The sequence below is a fragment of the Ursus americanus genome, chromosome 35 (genome assembly GCF_024610735.1).
Source record: "Ursus americanus isolate L20-20 chromosome 35, mUrsAme1.1.p, whole genome shotgun sequence".
Lineage (NCBI taxonomy): Eukaryota > Metazoa > Chordata > Mammalia > Carnivora > Ursidae > Ursus > Ursus americanus.
In genome coordinates, this window is record NC_142161.1 from 9,713,625 (window position 1) to 9,737,670 (window position 24,046).

The window sequence follows — 24,046 nt, forward strand, 5'->3', positions numbered from 1 at the left end:
CTAAATATAGGCATTGCTAAAGGTATGTTTCTGGCTTTTGTCTCACTTTCCAAATATTCTTTGAGTCATCATACCTCTTGTTTTGTCTCTGCGTAGATGATGTTCAAACTGGTACTGAAGAGGTCACATCTAAACTGGCTCTTGATGGACAAGTGGGAATTTATTAGGCTGATGATGGGATCAAAATAAATGTGGAAAAATGGTACTGCATACACAAAAATACAGACAGACTGATTAGGATGGCAAGTTCAGGAGAACTGTAGACAGTGCACATGAGTATGAACTGTGCACTGGTGTTGTGCAATGCTATAACCTTGATGGAATATTAGAAATATGAAGGAGCCATGGAAGATGAAGCCACAGCAATACTAAGGCCATTCATAATAAAGAAGTTTGAACTTTATTCTTTATGTCAGTATATCCTAAAGTATGTCTACAGAACAACTGATGGACAAAAAATTGATAGGTGTATTTAAAATAGTCCATAATCACGTGAATCCAGGCCATAAAATTGATCACATTTAAACAGGTTTCTCTACTAGAAGGGGCGCTTATAGCCAATTTACCCTGTGATTCTCTTAAGAATATAATACGCATTGTTTGTCATGGGACCCTTTGACATTTTCTAGAATATCCATTGGGAATTTGTTTAAACAATGGGGGTCACAGTGGATGGAACTAAAGGGTATTATGCTAAGCGAAATAAGTCGATCGGAGAAAGAATTATCATATGATTTCACTCATATTTGGAATTTAAGAAATACAGAGGAGTATAGAGGAAGGGGAAAAATAAAACAAGGCGTAATCAGAGAGGAGACAAACCATTAGGGACTCTTAACCATAAGAAACAAACTGAGGTTTGCTGGAGGGGAGGTAGGTAGGGGGTTGGGGCAAGAGGGTGATGGGCATTAAGGAGGGCATGAGATGTAATGAGCACTGTGTTTATATACAACTGATGAATCACTGAACTCTACCTCTGAAACTAATAATACACTATATGTTAATTAATTGAATTTAAATTTTAAAAAACCAATGAGGGTCATAGAAGTATTTAACATGTATTTTTAAAGATGACTCAGATAACAGGTACAGAAAATGGCTTGAAGATATAAATAGGATAAATATTGCCACATGTAGTCACATAAGAAAGGAAACAAGAGGATAAATGAAGCAAGATGAGTAACGAGTAGTTGATCTCACTATAATTGGTGAGAAAATGATGTTCTGGGTAAAGGAATGACATAGGCAATAATAATGGAGAGGAGTAAGAGATTTTTCAAGAGCCTTTTAGGATGTAGATCCAATCTCCCTGTTTGGCTTTCTTTTTTTCTTTTTTTTTTTTTTTAGGAGATATACTCAACAGGATTTGGTAGACAGTAGCGTCAGGTGGGTGACAGAGGCGTGGACCCTCATTTCTAATATAGGCGCTGTTTGAAGGATTACAGCATGATATAGACATTCAAATCCAGAATGGGGTGGTGGCAGTAGGGGTGGGGAAGTTGTAAAGAAGGTGCTACAGTATGAGAAACATGTGAAAAGGCGGTGGAGGGAAATCTTTACAATTTTGCATGGAACTACACAACTCTAAGAGGAATAATTTTTTTCATGTCATGTGACGAAGTAGGGTGAATAATTATCTCATGTGATTTACTCTCTCAGGGATTACTTCTAATTTATTTCAATAATATTTGTTCCTATATAAATTTGATTGATATATTTAATTGCCAGTAAACTTAGAACTCAGATCTGGTACTACAATAAAAACTCACCATTATTCCCTGTCTTGATCTCTTCAAATAATCCCATTTCTGTCAAACAAACCAACAAATGAATTATTCTCCAAAGAGTAGAGAAACCATGGTTTTCTCTATTTCTCCCCTTATATTCCAGTCCTACTGTTCTACTTTTTTAGTATCTCTCATATCCAGAAGACTCCAAAATAAACCTGAAAGACACAAAGGTAGAAGTAAATGAATGAAAAGACATTCTATGTTATTTGACGGGAAGGCTTAACAACATAAATACATCAAACAGTATAAATATCATTAGGGTTTTATTTTCCTTAAAGCTAAACAGAGTTCAGTTGGAAAAGTAAAACATAAAAAGGTAGCAGTCACTCAGAAATAAAAGATAACTCTGAAAAAGAGAAGAATGAGACTAACCTATCCCTAGAAGACACTGGCACACATTATAAAGCTTCTGCAGTTAAAACAGCATGGAATCCATGCATGGAGAAACAAGTGACATAACACAAAAAGAGAAAATATTTACAGTGACTTTAAAATACAATTTGACTATATATCCTTAGTTGAATATATTCTGATGTCCAAAAATAGAAAGCTTGAAAAAATAACTAACCACATATTATGAGAATTTATATTATAGGGAGCAGCGTTGTATTGTTACTATAAGACTGCTATCTTTGTACTACAGGAGAAAGCAAATAAGGTTTTATATGATTATCATGGAAAACCAGGAGTGTCACCTGAGGGAAACAGGAAACAAATGTAAGATCAATAAGGTTAGGTAATAACCATGTACACCTGAATTTGAATTAGAACTCATAATAAATATAAATAACTCATAATTTTTAAAAGATATTTTATTTATTTATTTGAGACCGAGACAGCATGAGGAAGGGGAGGGGGTGATAGGGGCAGAGGGAGAAGTAGACTCCCAGCTGAGCAGGGAGCCCGATGTGGGACTCGATCCCAGGACCCTGAGATCATGACCTGAGCCAAAGGCAGACACCCAGCCTACTGAGCGACCCAGGAGCCCCACAAACTCCTAAGTTTTATCCTTAAAAATACATGATTCTTACCCTTGTCCTCTGAAATATGTACAAACAATGGTTTACTCTATAACACTGAGCACTCCACTACCAACCATTTGTGGTATTTTTTTTTTAAGATTTTATTATTTATTTATTTGATTGAGAGAGAGAGAGATAGCGAGAGAGAGAAGGAGCAGAGAGCAGGGAGATGGAGAAGCAGACTCCTGCTGAGCAGGAAGCCCAATACAGGGCTTGATCCCAGGACCCCTGGGGATCCCAAGATCATGACCTGAACAGAAGGCAGATGCTGCCGACTGAGCTACCCAGGTGCCTCCCATTTGCAGTCTTTACCATTTCACCACACAAGTAATAAAGTCTTCTTGTGGAATGGGTGATTCTGAGTGTTGGATAGAAAATTTAAAAGATGATCCTAGGACATCTTGTCATGTAAGGGAGTTAGAAAGCTCTCAAAGCCCACCAGGGCTGTATCAAAAAGATGCAGAAGTCAATTTAAAGAGGTTTTCAATCAGGTAAAGATAGGACAATCTAAACATTAATAAGCGTAACTGCAATAGATTGAAATACATCAAATATATTTTAACATGAGTTTATAATAATTCTTTTAAAATAAAGAAAGAAACCCATTAGTAATAGTTCCTATAACACATACACACAAGAAAACAGGCAAATATTGTGTGCCCCCGATAGTACACAGCACAACCAATGAACAATTCTTGTCAAAAAAAAAAAAAAAAAAATCTAAATCTGATCAAGCTTTTAAATTTAACCACCATTTTGCGGGGGAATACAGGAGACAGAAGAACATTATAAATATTACCATGAGTATGAAATCAGCAAGTATTATCTCTGCAATTTTAATATATTTCAAGATTAAAAAAGAAATGAAACATGAAATTAAAGATTAAAAATATTTAAGAAACATCATTAATTACAATAAATGGACCTTATTTGGATACTGATTCAAAGAAATGAATTCTAAAAAAACTCATATAAAAATTAGAAAAACTTGACCACTGAGTACATACTTGGGATTGTGAAGAAATTATTAATTATTTAGGTATGATAATGGTATTATGGCTATGTTCACTAATGAGTCCTTATCTTTTAGAAATTCACATTCAAATATATATAAGTTAAAGGTATTGATGATTTAGTTCAAAAAAACCTAGTGGTAAAGAGATAGATAGGAATAGAGACAAAATAAGATTGGTCATGAATTGATCATTTTTGAAGCTGGGTGGTGAATATATGGGGGCTCATTATATTATTCCATATACTGTTTTATTTTTTAGTTTTTCATAATAAAAGGTAAGAAAAAAATCTCATATTATTTCCTCTTCCTTTCTCACATAAGGTTCTCTTTTTTCCCTAAAATATTGCCATAGTAACTGGTCTTATCAACGTGAATTTTCATCTCTAAGATGAAACCAGAGCATGCTCATTAGACTCATCCTCTAAAAACTCTAAAAAACAACTTTCCACAAGTAGCTACTTTGCTCAAAATTTGTAAGTGATTCTCCACTTTCCTTGAAATAAGTGATCATAAGTCTATTCAAAATAAACCATCAGTCTGACATCAAAGATACCTTACAATCTGTTTCCGTCCAATTTTCGGAACACTTCCTTTATTTCTCTTTATAAACTTGATGCTTTAGTCAAAGCATTTGTCCACTTGTCTGCTTGTCCTTAAAACAGACGTGGGAACTCCACCTCCACCTTTGCTCTTACGATGCTGTCTGAGTAGTTGCCCTTCCTCTATATTTATCTTAATTTGTTCCTGCCTTGACGGCCTATTCAAGTCTCACCTCCTCCATGTAGCTTTTCCTGAAGACTTTTCAAATATGCTCAATTCTCTTATTTGAACTCCGGCAGCAATTACTTTCCTTTAACTCATTTTATCACATGCTACTCTACATGGCTAGTATATTTTATGCACATACTCTACCCTCTTTGATGTCAGGGAGTATGTCAGATTTCTCTGTACTCAAGCACATAGCGCAGATCCTTATACGGAGTAATTGCTCAATAAATGTCTGTTCATGTTGTTGCTGTCACTGCTGCCATTATTACTGATAGTGGTGACAGAGATGATAATCATAAAGGAAGTCCATTTGATGATAATTACCAGGATCCCAAAATGTCTTCACTGAGATGACCTTGGACCTAAAGATTTATGGCTGAGTTGGGGAGTACTGATTCATAAAAACCAAATATTCAACTTCTGTATGGTCCCAGAAGTCTATTCCATATGTCCCAATAACTTAATGTTGTCAATTAAGATGGTTTAAACATACATACAAACAAAAAGAAAAACAAAACCAAACCCTATTTCCAAAATTTGTCATTGACTTTTTACTCCTTAAAGAAGTACAAATACCTTGATATAGGATTAGAGGTTTATAATCTGGCCTAAAATCCAGAATCAAATTTCATTCTCATTATTTCCCTATATGTACTCTGCTTCAGTTAAAATAGTCTAATTTTAAATATCTTTGGAACCATTTCTCTTCTCTGTATTTCCATTAAACTTCTTTAGTTTAGAGCGTCATAATTTCTTGGATTGTTTCAATTCCTTTTCTAATCCACCACCTGGCTTCCAGTCATGTTCCCTTCCAGTTCATTCCCCACCCACCCTCCACTGAAGCCCAAGAAGGATTTATCCTGATTAAAATTCTTCTATGACTATCTTAGCTATAAAGGCTAAATGCCTTAACATGGTGTACAAGACCCTTTATGATATTTATTTTCATTACTTCAAATGCCTGCTATATGCTAGGGGCTGACTATAAAGTGTCAAATACTCTATGGCCCATCCCCATGAGTTTATTGTCTAGTGAGGGAAAAGGGGAAGAAATCAATCACATAAATATGTGATGAAGACCAACAAGAGCTATGACAGAAACGAATAAATGATGCCACAAGAGAGAAATTTAGGGAGATCTCATTTAGATTGATCAGAAAAGATCTTTCTGCTGACTTACCATTTAAGTTGTTTCCTTCATGTGGAAAGAAGTTACTAAGAGTTTGAGAAATCTCTGAGGCTAGAAAGAGCAGTGAAGTTACAAGACATATGATCTGTTTATGTTTAATACCTCCTTGATATAATATTATTTTATAGGAAAATGAGAGTAGGTAAGATCACTATATAAATTATAACCCTTTGTATTATACACTGTAAATATTTTTCTATTCTGCTGTGGGTCTTTTATCTTTATAAGAATTTTTTCCATCAGAAGTTTAAAATTTAAGCAGTCTTCCATAGGTCTACGGCTTTATGTTCCCTGCTTTCCTTTAATACAAGATTATCATCAATATTCAGCTGTACTTTCTTTTCTACTTTTATAGTTATCCTTTTAAAATGTAATACTTTAATCCATCTGATTTTATTTTCCATAGATATGACAGGGGAACTCCCTGTTGTTTTCTAAGTGGTTAGCCATTTACTGAATAATAGTAAGGAGTAGCACTCAACAGTGGTTTACTATGAGCCAGAAACTCTGCCAAATGCTTTGCATTTATTATCTCTGTTAATTCTTACAACCCAACAAGGCAGGTAGTGTTATGCTCTCCAACTTTCAGAAAAAGAAGGTGAAGAACAGTTAAGTGATTTGCTCAAGGTAATACAGCTATTAAACAGAATATCTAAAATTAGAACCAAGAGGTATGACCCGAGAATCTGTTCTCTTCATAATTACTTTATACTGACTTCCAAATCCTCATCTTGCTCATAGATTTGAAAGGTCTCTTTTTTCATATAACAAATTTCTGTTATATATATTTAAATATGCTTCTACTTGGGCTGTTTCTGGGCTTTACATACATATTTAATATACACATACATAAATATATGCTTATACATGTGGTAATTTTAAGGTGAATAAAAGATTAGTGATTAGTTCCTTTTTTTTTTTTTTAAGATTTTATTTATTTATTTAACAGAGACAGAGATATCCAGCGAGAGAGGGAACACAAGCAGGGGGAGTGGGAGAGGAAGAAGCAGGCTCACAGCAGAGGAGCCTGATGTGGGGCTCAAACCCAGAATGCTGGGATGACGCCCTGAGCCGAAGGCAGACGCTTAACTGCTGTGCCACCCAGGCGCCCCGTGATTAGTTCCTTTTGTTCCATGTTTCCATGCTTCTATTAATTGATTCATTTAACCAAATTATTTTTGAGGGCCAAAATGTGTACAGTACCTGTATGCTAAAAGTTATCTCTCTTCAGCTTACCTCAAATAAAATGGTCACATTCTTATAACTTTTGTAGTAAGAACATTTATGTAATATGAGAAGAGATCAGTTTCTAATTGGTATCTGCTATTCTGACATACTAAAGTTCTACGATATTGAAGACACTAAAAAATTAGAAGAAACATTCTCTTAGTCTTACAGTCTCTGCTATTAAAACACAAGTATAACGTATTATTTGCTCTCACCGTGTGTTACACATGAAGTTCAGCTGTAATTTGGAAGAACATAATATATGGTGATACATCACGATCTCTTGAGATGTTCCTTAAGAGGAACATCATTTCAATGTTTCTCTATAGGGTTATCGAATTTCCATAGGCTCCATTTTTCCTTCCTTAGCAGAGCTATTGTATTAATCAGAATTGCCACCTGCTCTATTATAGACTCCTTCAAATGACTTCTCTCGACTTAATATACTTATATTAGATGAAGCTATCAGTGAATTATTGGTACACATTCCCTGCTCTGTTCATTGCAAACCAACACTGAATCGGCCACTTAAGGAAACTGCATTAACTCTTTCAGACCACCAGGGTGCCATTTAGGGCCCTCATGTAACATTTTCCTTAAACTAGGTCATCATGATGTCATTTAATCATTTTAGAACACTGAAATAGATATTTATGAGATGGCCTCTCATATTCTGAAAGAATTAGCGTAGGTCTCCTTAGCCTATGACCTACTCTCTAAAGCCAAATGACATGAACTTAGTATGCCAGTGATTTCCCAGTCCTGGCTACGGTTCTCAGAGAGAATATAAAACATTCAACAATGGAAAGGGCATCAGTTAGAAATCCACTACCTAGTTTAGTGAAAATTATTCACTGAAAAATTATTCTTATTCTCTCTTCATTCCATTCTTATTTCCAATGCACAGCCCTAACCTGGTTCAGGCCTATTAGCTGGTTGTCTATTCTTACCAGATGACATTTACCTGAGTGAAATTGTCACAAATTATAGAATCACAGAGCTGGAAGTTACTTATAGGAACTATCTGGTAAAAAATGGAGTTTTCCAGGTAGAATCATCGTTAAACTATCTTAGGTGAATAAGAAATTATCCTCCAAATTTTCTTTCACCAGTAAGATATTATTTTATATTGAGATAAAATCCTGTCTTGTATCTTATTGAACATGTTAGGATTTAGAGAAAATATCACCTAGCTCTTCTCTGTAGAAATTTCTCTACTAAGTAAAAATCTTTTGACCTAATCTTGTAAGATTTGTGAAATTGTCAGAATATAATATTTTTATAGCCCTTAGCACAACCTACAGGAGATGTGTGGGAAACTGTTTATATTGTCACTTTTTGTGACACCTTAATGAGGTGAATGTTCTAGAAACTGGAAAAAAAAATACATGAAAGAAAATGTTCCACTGCGTTAGAATAAAATTAGCCTTTAAAAAAAATTCTCCAAATTTCCATTTCCATATCTATTATCTACCTATTTTTAACTGATTCAAATTCCAGATATGCATTTATTTATCGATTCTGTGCAGAACTTTTATATAATGCAAGGAATGAGATTATACCTTGTGATGTCATGTTGCTGTATTTAACAGATACCTCAAATTGTAGTCATTCTCACATCTCTGTTCAGAATTTCCATGAATCCAAAGCAATTTAATGGAACTGGAAGAAAAACAATATTTGAGATTAGGGAAAGCAAGGTTTTCCAATTTTTATGGGGAAAGAAAAACTCAGGTTTAATTTGATTTATGTTCATAATTTTCTAGAACATTTTCTTATTAGACTTCTATATATAAAAACAGTACTTACTGTTACATTCCCCATCTTCATCTGCAAGTAGGAGAGTGTCCTTTAGGCTTAAAGCTCCATTCAAAATGCCATGCTAACTATAAAAACGGGTTTGTTTGCACTTATATACTTAGCTCCTTATTCAGGCCATTGTGTGTTTTACACATCGCATAACCGAGATCTATATTCTGAGTGCTCGAGGCAGTCTTATGTGGGTTTGTCTCTGAGCCAGATTTATCTTCGTATTTCCCATTATAGCCTGAAAGAACCGTATTAAGGAAGCCTTTCTTTTCAGTTCCCACTTGTGATTGCTAACATATCAAATTTATTCCTTCGTAATCCAGATCATTTTCCAGCAGCTTTGAGGCCTGCATGTAGTAGTTTGTTAGAGAGCTCATAGTAACCCTACACTGACAGACCAAAAAGCCCTTCGACTGTCACTTTATGTCATTAACAATTTTCTAAAGCCATTACAGATGGGATGGACTGATTAGAACTGAGGAGGGAGGATCTTTTTCCCAGCCAGAAATATCCCTTGAGACCTTCACGCCGTGTGAAGTTTCTAGTGATTAATGGGAGAAAAAGAAGGCCGCCTGTCCCACAGTTGCCATAGACTTTATTTGGGAAAGAGCTTATTTATATTTGGTGGGCTCTCTGGATAACTAAACATTAACTGGCTAACTTAAAATACAGACAGAGCAATAGATTACAAATGATATGATACATGTTAGTTTTAGGTCCTGAGGTTGGATTTTCTCTCCTTGTTTGAGTATAGCGATTATAATTTAATGTAAGCATTGCTCCAAGATGAAAGTGTTTATCTTCTCCTGGCCTTTTCCCTCTTCTTCTGCTGTTTTATTTCTGTAAATGAAAGCTACAGCTGGAATATTGTTTTACTGCAAATCTCACACCAGCACTGTCAGTTGTGATGTGACACCAGAGATTCTTATCTGTAGGTTGGGTTGGAATTATTAAACATTCTCACATTGTGCAAAGTGTTGGGGATGAACAGCAGTGCAGTGAGGTGCATCCAACACTTCTGTCTTCCCCACCTGATCCTTGAAATATGACTCCTTTAAAGGGCTAATGTTCACTTTCTATAGCTTTATATAGAGAAGTGACAGTACTCAAGAAGTAACATGAACTGAAAATTATAGCAACTTCCCATCCCTCTGTCTTAATGCATGCTTTCAAAAGCAATCTTAATGGTAGACCTCATTTGAAAAGAAAACATTTAGCCATTTGTGATTAAGAACAATGAGATTTTTATGAAGAAAAATTGCTTGTAGACCAAATATTGGAAAATATTTACATTTACTTTTTCACTTCTTTTTTTCAAATAACCTTTCCTATGACTACGATACCAAAGCAAAACATTTTATCAAATTAAAGTGAGAACTGAGCCTCATGCTTTTCTTTAGCAGAAATTATTATTAAAACTGTGAAAACACATGTGCTCTTACATTATTGCAGGTACACACCATAATTATATATTATTTGCCATCTTGCTAATGCTTAACAAGATGTGGAATTTTCATCTTCAAAGCAGTCCATTAATGTTAATCACTGTGACACTTCTGGAAGACTGGGAAGAAATAGTACCTACAATGTAAAGATAAGGAGACAGAAGAAGCAAGATTAAGTGAGTTGTCCAGGAGCACTTATTTGCCTTTGACACTCAAGGGTTCCAGCTTCGAGAGAACATTAAATCCATTTCTCAGAGTCTTGACTTCAAATGCACATTAAGGCTCCTGGGTCACTAAGATGCTCACTTCAAAGTTACATTTGTATTCTGTTGAGAGATAGTTTCAAAAGTTGTGCAGGACAAATCTGAGCTGTGAGATAATATTTAGGCTATGCATATTTTCCTAGAAAACACAAAATATGCTTCCTGTGTACTTAGTTTGATCGAAATAGGGACATATAGCTAAAGTGCAATATGAAATAGGACTCTTCAGTTATAAGTTCCAGAAAGCAACTGGATTAGTTAAGTTACAACTGATCAAATGGTTCCAGGAAATATACAGGATGTCCAGTTACACCTGAGTAGCAGATAAACAATGAATACATTTTTAGTGTGAGTTTATCCCAAATATGGAAATATCATTATTATAGATGTGTTATTCAAGTCTAACTGGACATCCTGTATTTTTGTTAAATCTGGCAACCCTAATCAAAACCCAATTTAAACAAGCTTAGGCACATGTGGGAATGATTGGCTCAGAAAACCTCAGAAAGGTTTAAACAAAGGGTAAAAAGGTCAAAGGTGCAACTAGTCTAAAGATCAGCAAGAAGTAGCACCATGGACATCGTCAGTTTTTCCCCTCATTGTGCTTTACTCCTTGGCTTCATAGTCTTTTATTGCAGACTTGCATTAGTTGGAAGAATGCTTGAATTTATTGAGTTTTATATTTCAAATATGGTCTAATGCTCTTCTTACTTCCAGATCCAGAAATACTAAGGAAGAGCTGTGATTGGTCTAGACCTAGCCAAGTACCTCTGCAGTAGTTGACTACGGTCACTGCATAAGGTTTATAGAAAAAATAGCACCTTCCACAGAAACTATGTTAAGTATAGAGTAAGACTAAGAAACAAAGAACAGAAAGTTCTAAAAAGACCATGCTGTTCCCTGAAGAAATGGGATTCTTTTGGCAGGCAAAGAGTAGGCTACAAACACAAATACACAATACAAATTAGTTCAAACAAAACAGGAATTTTACTGAAAGGATGCAATACTATCTTAAAGAACACACAGGAGGCAAGATATACAGGCATTCTAGAAGACCTGGACAGTCAACAGAAAGGCCATTAGGACACAATGTCTGTACCTCCTGTTTGTCTTTTCTTCTCTATTTTAATTACTTAATCTCTACTGACTGTTCTGACCATGTCTGGTCTAGGTAGTCACAGATAAATACCAGTACACAGTGCATAGCTGCTGGAGGTACATCTCATAGACAGCATGGCTAAGAACAGAGGGATATTTGAGAAAGTTTAAGAACCAATTACATCCTGATATTTTGAAATAAAAACAGCATTACTACTTATTTTATTTAGTTCTAGGCCCCAGGAGAAAGTATATATTTTCAACTTCTATTATTTCTTTTTCCAAATTAACCATTCCCTTGGGATAATCATTCTTAGGGAAAACATGTACTACATGTACTACAATGGTCCACAGATCACTGAATATTCAATCTGGGTGGTCACATTCTATGAATTCTACAAGCAGGGGTTTCATACACTTACCAATGAAATAATTTCTTTTAAGCTAATTGCCTAAAGGTTTTACTCCAAAAAGAACATTCTAACTAAGATGCATTTGTCATGTATACTTATAGAATATGATGAATTTGTGGCACGAACAGCTTGTCTCATTGCCTTAATACTGACAAACATTCAATTTGAAATTTGAAGAGGTAATGGTGGTAGTTACAAGGAAATGAAAAGCTTCAAAGCTTCACATTTTCTTGGCATGACCTCTACAACAGCATCTGTTCTTGTCTTTTTTTTCTTAAATCTTGAGTAATACTAGGAAGTTGCTAGACCAGATGAACTTCCTATGACCTATTTAGTAGACCCAAACAATTAGCAAATGGTTATTCAATCACTCCTATGAGTAGATTTATAGTAGACAAGTAGAATATCATGACCTTTTGATTTATTTTATATAACTTTCCATACACACTTCTCTTGACAATGCCTGGCACATAGTCAGTGAGAGGTTATGATGGTCTGAAGCAAGGCTTTTCGTAAGATACAGAGATGATGTGCTATTTTCCATTGTCCCCAGTCCCAGTCACTAGACAGTCTTCACCTCTGGACTTGGAAGGGCTAAAATTGCAGACTCTATGTTCCTCACTGTTAGGAACAATCAATATAGATGATAAGTAATCTTAGGAGTGAGTGGGTGTGATCGTCTAATGTATAAAGAATGAGAAGAATAGAAAGTGGAATTCTGAGGTATACCCGTGTATAGTGAGTGTACGGAGGAACTCTCCATGAAGGAGACTGAGATTTAGACTTTAAGGTGGTGAGAACACTAAGAGAAAATGGGACCAAGAAAGAGTCACAGAACCGGCAAGAAGAAATATCAAGAAGCGATGAATGAACAGCATCAAATGGAACAAAGGGAATACTGGAAAGCTCCTGTTGAATTTGTCAGGTCAGAAGTCAACCACGTCATTACTGAGAGCTGTTTCAGTGGAGTGATGAGGAAAGAAATCAGAACACAGCATATTAAAAAGAACAGGAGGTAGAAAAGTTCAGAGAATGAGTATCAACTACTCTTTTAAAAAGGCTGCATATGGCCAACTAAGTATAAAAACTAATTTTGTATATTCTAATATGAACTAGAAATTCCATAAGCTTAAGAATACTTTAATTAAAAAAATTCACCAATGACCTGATTAAGACTCTATGTAATTGTTCCTAGGACCTCAAAAAGGAATTGCTATTCCTCAGCTTTTCTATGTTCTTTTGTAATGATACCACTTACTTCTTAGTCCTTTCCAAAGCACCTACCTGGAAAGTCAATCCAACAAAGGGAAGAAATGAGAAATTATGTATCTGAATTTTCTCCCTTTTCAACAAGTCATTTACCAATATTTTAAAATTCTCCCCACATTCTAAAGTAGAAGACATATCGTGTCAGTATTTTGTGTTTAGTTAATATGGATTGTAGAAAAATAATCTGTCAACAGCTGGTTCTGTCATTGCTTTCTTACTAAGGACGTTGCTGTAGATCACCAGAATGAAAGGAAATTATAAGCAGAAGTTTATATTATTCTGTCTTTGTTCTGGAAACTTTAGCATCCTCCTCCTAGTCTGTTTTATACTTTTCTAAAGTAGTTATGCTGTCTCTAAACCCATCTTCCCGGAGGTCTTGTCTAACGCGCTGGTGAAGAAAGATCTGATAAACTCATTCACACTAACAAATGATGGCAAAAGCAGTCTAATGTTGTTACCTCTCCCAAGATGGCTGCATATGCAAGAACTAAAATCCAGTAATTAATTTCAATTTGAAGAATTTTAGTTGTATAGGATAATGAAGCATCACAGCTATGCATGGTCCTACCAAAATATCACAGATAGGACTTACCCTACCTAAATAAAAGGCAAATATTACATTGTGCTTTCAGCTAAAAGAACATACACCTTCAGGAAACAGATTTCTATCATGGAAGGTCAAGTTTATTTTTTGTTGATATTTTAGAAATATTTTCAATGAGATAATCACTAGATTTTGATTCAGACATATGCGATGACACAGTTGAAGATTTCAAAGGAGTTTGTGTACCAGGTTGACTTTTGACATTGTCACGGTTCCATGGCTGTTATTCTTATGAACATGTGAGAGCATTTCAAAGAAAATGGTGGAGACTTCTAAATTAAAGGTTCTTCAGTGTGGATCATGCTATCACCTGATAATTAACATTTTCAAGGCTTCTGCATCCTTTAGGTGAATGGCAGGCCTTGACTGGCCGCCATAAGATAGCTTATGAACATGATTACAATAAACAATTTGCCTTAGACACAGACTTGCAATAATAGTGCTCTCTTGGCTTAACAAAACCAAGCACCACTTACAACCAGTACTTCATTTTGCTTTTTTCTATCATATAGCATATTAGTTGCTCTGTTGTTATAGTAGACATCTGCATAGGTGTTCATTTGTACTCTCCCACTGTGTAGATAGTCAAATTCTCAGCTTCTAGCTATAAAATAGTTACACAAAATGTAGTACGAATTTTCATAAGCCAGTAGTCATCATCATTACTTAATGTACCAAATCTTTACACTTCCCAATATCATTTTCTTTCTTTAAAAAAAAAAAAGATTTTATTTATTTATTTGACAGAGACAGCGAGCACAGGCAGGGGGGGCAGCAGAAGGAGAAAGAGAAGCAGGCTCTCCACTGAGCAGGGAGCCCGATGCAGGGTTTGATCCCAGCGTCCTGGGATCATGACCTGAGCAGAAGGCAGACGCTCAACCGACTGAGCCACCCAAGTGCCCCATATCATTTTATTTCGACTCATATTCATATGCATTGAAAAAGTCCTCTGACTTTCAATTTAAGTGTTGAACATTATCACCAAAACTGCTCATTTCAGCAGCATATATACTAAAATTGGAATGATATAGAGAATATTAGCATGGTTCCTTTGCAAGAATAACACACAAATTCATGAAGCATTCTGTATTTTAAAAAAAAAAAAAGATCACTGAAAAACATGAGACACATAGCTAAAAACAACTAGCCTGAGTCTTGAAAAATCATATAAAGGATTTATGAAATGTACAGACCAGAGGAAATTATTTTCAAATAATGACAGGTTTGATTACAATTTAATCAATAATGATATAACATGTAACTTAGAAATTTTTATTGATGAAAAGTTTGTCATTCTATTATTCTGTTAGTAAACCATCTTGAATGAACATATTTGGGATCTTCAAAAGTACAGAATAAGATTTAGATTTGTCTTTTGAATTTTTTCAAACATCATTCTCCTCTAAAATTATTCTCATGCTACAGCTAACCACTACATACTTCAAGTTGAACAGAAGTAAACTAAGTTAGACTTAATAAAAAGACTTTTATTGTTGATTTAAGAAATGATGAAATACATTCGGAAAAAATATTTAATTATTTCATGAAGCATTACTTATAGACTACCAGTATGAAGTCCGTTAAGTTCCTCTCCTTTTTTATTTCCTTATTTTTTTTTTCTTCTTTCTATCTTTCTTCTACTTAATTTTTCTCTCTTGGGAAGACAGATTGTCAAAACATCAAAGTAAGGGGCTCCGAGGTTTGCCTATACTTCTGAAAGCTCACTCTTTTCTGCTGTATCTTTGGCTTCCTTGTGTTTTTTTGTGTCATCAGGACTGAAGAGATATGTGATGGTAGAAATCCAGTTCAAAAGCCAAAGAATGGTTAAATAAATTGGGTGGCATAGATATTTGAGAAGACAGGTAAGCACTTGATATTACACAGGCTTTTTCATGACAGGAAAACCTTACTTAGTCAAATTCACAATTAAACAAGATAACTCTTATGCACTTCAAAACACATTCCTAACTTGAGAATCAGATTGGAAAGGCGTTGCCTTTTCTCCAGGGCTACAGGGAAATTGTGCAGGGGGATCTGAATGGAGGAAGGGGTATGGAGTTAGTGGGACTGAACATTAGGCAAGAAATGTATGTACCTACTAACAAGGGGAATTTAGAATGGTCTTTGATTACAATGTAGTGCCTTTTTAGATGTATGTTTGCTCTTCTACAAAGCTTGGAAGAAAAACTTCCTATTGCTCCTTGTGTTTACTATATGGCAATTTTGAGAAGTTACCAACAGAAGATTTTAGAATCCAAACAAGTAGCTTTAAGAAATTAGAGTGGTTTGCATGATGCATAAAATCACAGAATAATATCCCACAAAGATTTAGAATATTTATTATTTGTTAGGCTCATAATGTGGCTTATATTGAGTATGGATCATTTTACTATACTATTATACCATATATAAAAATTTTATTAATTGTTGTAACTTTGTTTTTTTTTTTTTAAGATTTTATTTATTTATTTGACAGAGATAGAGACAGCCAGTGAGAGAGGGAACACAAGCAGGGGGAGTGGGAGAGGAAGAAGCAGGCTCATAGCGGAGGAGCCTGATGTGGGGCTCGATCCCAGAACGCCAGGATCACGCCCTGAGCCGAAGGCAGACGCTTAACTGCTGTGCCACCCAGGCGCCCCAGTGACTTTGGATTTCAGAGGGGAGGGTAACTGTCTCAGGTTTAACTCTTATTTTTGGGAAATAAAGATGGAAGTGCATTTGAAGTATCCCTAGGTGTGTTATCTCTGCATGATTCTAAGCAACTGGAAATCCACTTGGGAGAGAGGCCATGACAGAATGAAGGCATAACCTCCAGTGCCATAGCAACTATTTACTCATATCACTGGGTCTGGTCAGGAGGGTACCAGGATATTTTTAGAGGAGGAAACACTGCCAGTACCTGCCTCTGACTTAATAAAGGGTAAACCCTACATATTGTATGTCTCTAGAATCAGATAGAGCCTTTTGGGGTTTACCTGTTAGATAAATACCTATATCTACATCCATGTCTCTATGTATCTAGTTTAGAGATATAATTACACAAGGGATGTTTGTTAACAATCACGCTAGTATTTACCCAGGATCCAGTCTAATTTGGAAGACATCAGTCTTTCTTCCACTCCTATAAACCTCATTTTCAGAACTGAGAAGAGTAATTGCTTCCGTTTTTCCACTGACCCTGACCTTCTCAAAATTCTTCTCAAAGTCTTGGGCACTCTTTCAATTCAAACAAAATTGGATTGGGGAAACTTTTTCCAGTGTTTGGTAGTATTACTATACTAATCCAATTTAGGAACATCCATCTAAAATACAAAGTTTGGAAAGGAATGAGTTAAATAAAATTGTTTTGCTTCTATTCACCCATTTTGGCTTTATTTTGTTATGTTTTGTTTTGTTTTTTTGAAAACTAATCTGCCTTCAATAAATAATCCATAGCTATGTATCAACTGAATAGAAGAAAAACACACTGGTCAGTGGCCTACCCAACAATATATGCTGTTTGCCACTTACAGAGCCACATGTACTAAAATGTACTAATAAGACTGTACAGAATATAACTGAAATGAATCCACTGTGAGATTTCATACCAAGTCCAGGGTGTTCTGGGGCCATTATCTGAACAGCCTTGAGGAGTGGCTGTTGATACAGGTGGCTACAGAAACAACTACTCTCCAAGCATTTGGACAACCAGCTTTAATTAATTTCTTTCTCAGTAGTTTATTCTAGAGACTGGAGACAGCAGTTGGCCACCTGAGATACTTAGAGAAATCATAAGCAACGAGACAGTTACCTTTAAATAAGGTACTAGGTCTTAAATACAAGATTACAAATGCCATGCTGTATGACCCAAAATATCTAAGATGTTTTGTAACTGTAGTTAGTTAAAAGGATATTACCATTTCTCAACATTTCATTTGTTCTTAATCACTGGCGAAATGTCTGGCCTTTTACTGATAGGTTTAGGCAACAAAACAAGGGTTTTTTTTAATACATATTAGCAAGCTACTCAGGGACCTATAATATATATGAGATGTATCTCTTAAACCCATTCACTGAAAAGTAAATAATTGTATAAAAACTTATTAGGACTTGGTTCACCCATTGGTAAAATGGAACTAAAAACTGTATTTATTTCAAAGAGTTATCTGGAGATTAAACAAGATAAAAGAGTAAAATGTTTAACATACCTTGCACAAAGCAAGCTTTCAACAGATTTTAGTTGTCATTATTAAATGAGATTTCTCTTTATTTACTAGTATAGTTTGGAAAATTCAACGATATTTATGTAGTAGTCACTTAAATGATACTCATTATTCTGAATGACCTTTTCTCTGTTATAACCTCTAACCAATTTAGCAAAATTATAAAATTCCTCAAATCAATCTGGGAGTAAGTAATAGTCTCCCCTTCTTACTCGTCCAATATACTAACGGTAAGAAACTATTCTTCTAAACCCTATTTTACACCAATGCATGTGTGTGAACTTCCCTCTCTATTTCAGAAGCTTCTCTTAAGTCGTTACAGCAAGTCCATCCATGCTTCAATTCAGCCTAACAAATATATAGTGAGTGTTTACTATATTCAAAGCATGAGTAAAATATAAGCCCTGTTGTCAGAGTTTATAAAGTGTATAATTTATATTATCAAGCTGTGCATTTTAAAGTGAGTCAGCGAACTTTGAAATGTTTGCCTCTATAATGTTACCAGCAACCTATAAATTGATATCAACTTTAGTTTTTGCTAACCTTAACAGAAATATAGCCCATCTTTTCAGATACTGTGTGTCCTTACTACCACATTTACAGATGAAGAAACTGAAACAATGAGGGTCAAGTGAGTTGTTCCATGATTAATGAAGCAAAAAGTAGAACTCATTGTCTCCTCTTATGTTTAACCAAGAGCTCTAGAGATAGTAAATTGTGAACAATTTAAATTAAATGGAAATGTTAAAACTTATTGGAGCAATTTTGAGGCAGGTATTCTAGTTAATAAAGTATGCCCAGAAGCATTTTTAGTTATGTGTAGTACTCATTATACTCTAAGAATGGTATGGTTTGCTTCAAACAATGATTAAAAAATAGAAATAGTATCCATCAACGGATATATTTTCTTTTTGAATTTACTGACAAAAAAAGGTGCAGATGGCACCCCAAATAAGAGACTGGCATGGACCAGTATCTTCTCTGTGAAAATGACTAATGTATTACTACACTTCTGCCAGAACTTACATAAAGAGACTGCTGAAATGATCATATCATTATCAGCTAGTGTTCCCAATTGTTCACTGTTTGTATCACATATGCATCCTCTGAAATGCAGAATTCCTACCTAAAGAAACTCTAATATCATTATAAAACATGAACTTTTGCATGTTTTTAAAATATTTTAAGAAAACTGTATTTGTTCTACAATAAACAGACATATTTCGTTGGTGTCAGTTAAAAAAAAAACAGTGCAAAAAATAAATGAGATTCAAGTTTCAAAAGTTGTATTTGGAAAGCCAAATGAGAATACATAGAAAATTTGATATAGGGACATAAACCAATCAGCTTTGTTCTTTTGTTTCCTCTATATTTTTAGCTAATAGTCATCTACCAAACATCTAGCACTAACCATCTGGTCATCTAGTGTCATTAATTTCTCTTAATTTGTGAGGCTTTTTTAAAAAAAAGATTTATTTATTTTAGGGGGGAGAGAGAAAGAGAGCAGGGAGAGGTGCAGAGGAAGAGAATCTTCAAGCAGACCCCTTACTGGGCGTGGAGCCTGACACAGGGCTCCATGTGGGGATGATCTCACCACCCATGAGATCATGACCTGAGTGAAACCAAGAATCGGTTGCTTAACCAACTGAGCCAGAGGCACCCCAGTTTCTGAGGCTTTAATACCGATTAATTGAATGGGACGGTGCAATGTACTCAATTCTCATAATATAAGCCATGATATTAAAATGGAAAGAATATGAAAAAAGAAGTTAGTCTATATATGTGTCATATATAACACAGTAAGCACTATTTAGCTTCTCAGTGCAAAAGTTAGTTGGTTTTTACATGAATATACATGGCTACATAATCAACAAGGAACTGGATAATGATACGCATCTACACACACACACACACACACACACACACACACAAGACATACAGAGACCTACAACCTTTTATATTATCAACTATAAAATAATATAAATTGAGAGATAAAACACTTTTATATGTAAAATATTTCAAGAGAAAAATGATAGTTGGATGGAGTAATTTGAAAAGTAGTCTTGGGAAATGGAGGAGGTTGAACAGGTGAAGCACAGGGGACTTTTAGGGCAAGGATAATATTCTTTATGATATTGTAATGGGGGATATATGACACCGTACATTTGTCAAACCCAAAGGACTTCAAAGCAAAAAGAGTGAAGCTTAATGAATAAAAATTAACAAAAAATTTAGGAAGCCAGGGGATCACAGAATGTGACAAAAAAGATCTAATTATACTACAAAGGTATGAGAAAATCTCACTGAAGGAGGTAAAGGAAAAGTGGACCTAAAATAACTGGATATGGTAGGAGCCAGGTTTCTCGCTGTTGGAATGGGAAATGATAAACAAGCAAGAAAAGGCTAGAATGATTCATTTGGTAGTGGATTAGAGTTAGAGACATCAATTTGAACTTAATATAGATACAGATGGATATATACATATATATGGAGATTTTACATATATATAAAAATACATATGCATACATATACACACACACATAGAGGAGGGTATAGATAGACTGATATAAATATAGATAGAAATGCATAGATATGTGTATATACACACAGGTTATTTTATATTCTTTTTTCTTTGCTCTGTCAGCTGCAAGGGCCTAAAAGCAATGGCATCCCAGCAGCAATGAGTATAACTAGTACCACATCTTGGTTTCTAACACCAGTTTCCAAGGGAAGAGACCAGAGTTGCTTGAAAAAAATGTCTGATTCTAGCACTGGGTAGGAAATATACAAAATGAGGTTAGAGTATATAGTACTGCCAGAGAGGAAGGAAGTGTTACCTAGCATGCATACATATGTACACACACACACACACACACGCACACACAATGGCAGGGGGAATGTCAAAGGGACGTAGGAGGCAACTGAAAGAATTCCTGATGGCCAAAACTGGCGTAACTTGAACAAAAAAATTAATAAAATAGTACTGGATTTTAGCCCAAAATCTAAAATAAATATTCATGAATCCATACTGATATATAAATGATTGAATAAAGGGAGGTAACAGGCAAATTTCCCATGCAGAACAATGCCGAATGAATTAGGTAGATACTTCATCCTCACAGAAGTGGAGGATAAATCTCTACTTCTTAAGTCCTGGCTTCTCAATGACTTTCTTCCAAAGAAAACAGACCAAATGGAGAAATTTTTAAAAGTTAACTATTCAGTACAGAAACCTGACCAACACTACCTCATCCAAGTGATCAAAGACAACACCAATAATAATCAATCACATTGACAGATGTAGCCTTAATGAAAATGGCACTTTACCTCTGTGGTCTCCCTCCTAAAATCTCATAACCCCAGTTCAATCACAATAAAATCATCAGACAAATCCTATCTAACGACATTCTACAAAATACCTGATCAGCACTCCTCAACTCTCAAGTTTTTCACCAAAATCAAGGGAAGTCTGGGAAATAGTAACAGTCAAGAAGAGTAAGGATCCTGGAAAAGAAAAAGATACTAGGCAAAATGTAAGCCAATCTGAATAAAGTATGGACTGTAGTTAATACTGATGTATCAATATCAGTTCAGTAATTGTGTCAAATACCATACCACTGTAAGATGCCATACAAGGATACACTGGGTGTGAGGTATATGGGAACTCTCTGTACTCTCTTTGTAACTTTTCTGTAAATCTAAATCAATTCTAAAATAAAAGTTTGTTTAATGAAAACGTGGTCTTGTGGATGAACTGAATTATGGATGAGCTTTAAAGTGCTGTATTGTTACCTACTATAAAATGAATGGAGGGTGTAATTTAATAGATCAGAGCTCAGGAGAAAAGATTTTTATTTGAATATCAACTTGAAACCCCTGTTTAGCTAAGCAAGTCAGGGCTCCAATAAGAGTGTGAGCTGTCACAGTGCCATGGAAGCAGATGGCATGAATGCACACAACTGGGAAACAAAACCCCAGGACCAGTTGGAAATAATATAGGATTCCCAGTCCAGGATGTCCAAATTGTGACAGACTTTTTATTTTTTATTTTAGTAAAATCAGTTTATTGAATTAATTTCAAAGGATGTTACAGGTTAGAAGCACACCCAATATAGTGATTAGAAAACAGTAAAAACTTCTTACTGGATTGGACTATAGAATTATTTCTGCCTTTATAAGCCTTTATAAGAAAAATAAATATCTGGTTATTTTTAATTGCATGCACTCTAGGGTCCCTTTCAGCTCAATCATTTGAAGATTTTAATTTCTAGTATATAAGACCCTCTATCCATCAAAACATATCACATATTTTAAAAATACTGTTGTGATAAAACTACAGTGACTTTAAGGAGAAACAGCACACCATTCCAAAATTATAGTAGGGTTCGATCCAGTAGACCTCCCAAGTCAACCTCAGTCATCACATTCTTTGAGTATTAGGCAACTGGTCTGTCTCATTGCTAAGCATTTACCTTAGTCATATTACATCTACATTCCTGAAGAATTCTAAAATGAGCTTATCATTACCCACATCTTAAAAATAACAAAAAAAGTCTTATAAATACAACCCCAACTGCATTATATTTATATCTTTTCCCAAAATGTCCTTGCCACTGTCCATTCATATTTCCATTTAAATTATAATTTATGACTAAGTATAATATGACTTTGCATGACTAAGTCATATATACAGATGTCTTTAATTTTCATGTCTAGAATATCAAATTCTAAGGCAGCTGACTCAGCCATAACAACTATTAGATATTCAAATGCTTTGTGATTAAAAATATACATATATTTTTAAAAATAATAAGCAGTTTTCGGAAGCCCGAGATAAATTGCCACAGGCCCACAGAAAAATGTAATAGACCCCAAAAGACTTCCTTATTGTTTGCCATTATGATCTACTTTCCTGACAGAACTCTATATGTTTCCCCCAGAAACATAGCAGGGATTAAATCAGAGAAGTGATACAACACTATAAATTTTGTGAGAAATAACACTGCGGTTAAAAGCATGGGTTCCAGAACCACACTTCCTGCTCTGAAGCTCAAATCCTTCAAACACCTGCTGTGTGACACTGAAGAAGTTACTAAACATCTCTTGCTTTATTTTCTTTATCTGCAAAATGCTGCCTTGTCATAATTTAACAATATGTTGCTCACCAGCAATGCAGGTAGAAACAATTCTACAGGAGCATGCTGCCTAACATATAATAAGGTAAAGTTTTGTTGAACGAAGGAATAAGTCAATGAATGAGTCATTACTAGGAGAAAAAGAATGAATATGCACAATGGGAAATATGAGCGGAACCAGGAGAAATTGTGAGTGCTAAATGGAACTTTGGCAACTGTAATGATAGCAGAAATGTTATTGTCAGTGTTGCTCAGGATTGGCCCCAATGGAGCTGATACTGTCAGCCTTCTTTCTGGAAATGTATCTGAAATGTTAGCCGTGTTGTTTTCTCAACTTATTTCCATTCAAGATGAAACTTCATCAGCTTCACACCTAATATAGGTGGTTCACAGGCTTTCAGTAAATTCAAGGTAATTTATGATTTCATCTTTCTCAAGTAATTTTCAATCAAGTAAAGTTATCCAACAAGACTGGAAGTTGCACATGGAAACATTTTATTTTAAGGTTTCATTAGTATGCATAAATTCACAGCCCCTCCCAATCTCTATCCATTTTTGCAAGTAATTGAAAAAAATGACTCAACATATGTGGATACCAGTTTTTAGGTTAGCAAATGGGGCATGGCATTTTAAATGTTTTAAATGTGGAACATTAACTGTGTTATAATTCAATTTCTAATAATGAACCTGATTCTCCTTCCAAAATGAAGATAACATCCTGCGGTAAAAATGAAAAACAGGAGGGTGTCATAGAAAGCACATTATAGCATGAGGCAGGACATCCGTCTTCCAGTCCC

At 35.0% G+C, this 24,046-nt stretch overlaps 1 non-coding gene across 1 annotated transcript; it reads left to right on the top strand.

Annotated features, from left to right (window-relative positions):
• The first annotated feature begins 14,899 nt into the window (after positions 1-14,899).
• Positions 14,900-15,006, top strand: LOC123795817 (U6 spliceosomal RNA). The gene has a single exon (XR_006780603.2). It is a non-coding gene; the product is annotated as a U6 spliceosomal RNA (small nuclear RNA).
• Positions 15,007-24,046: the final 9,040 nt, after the last annotated feature.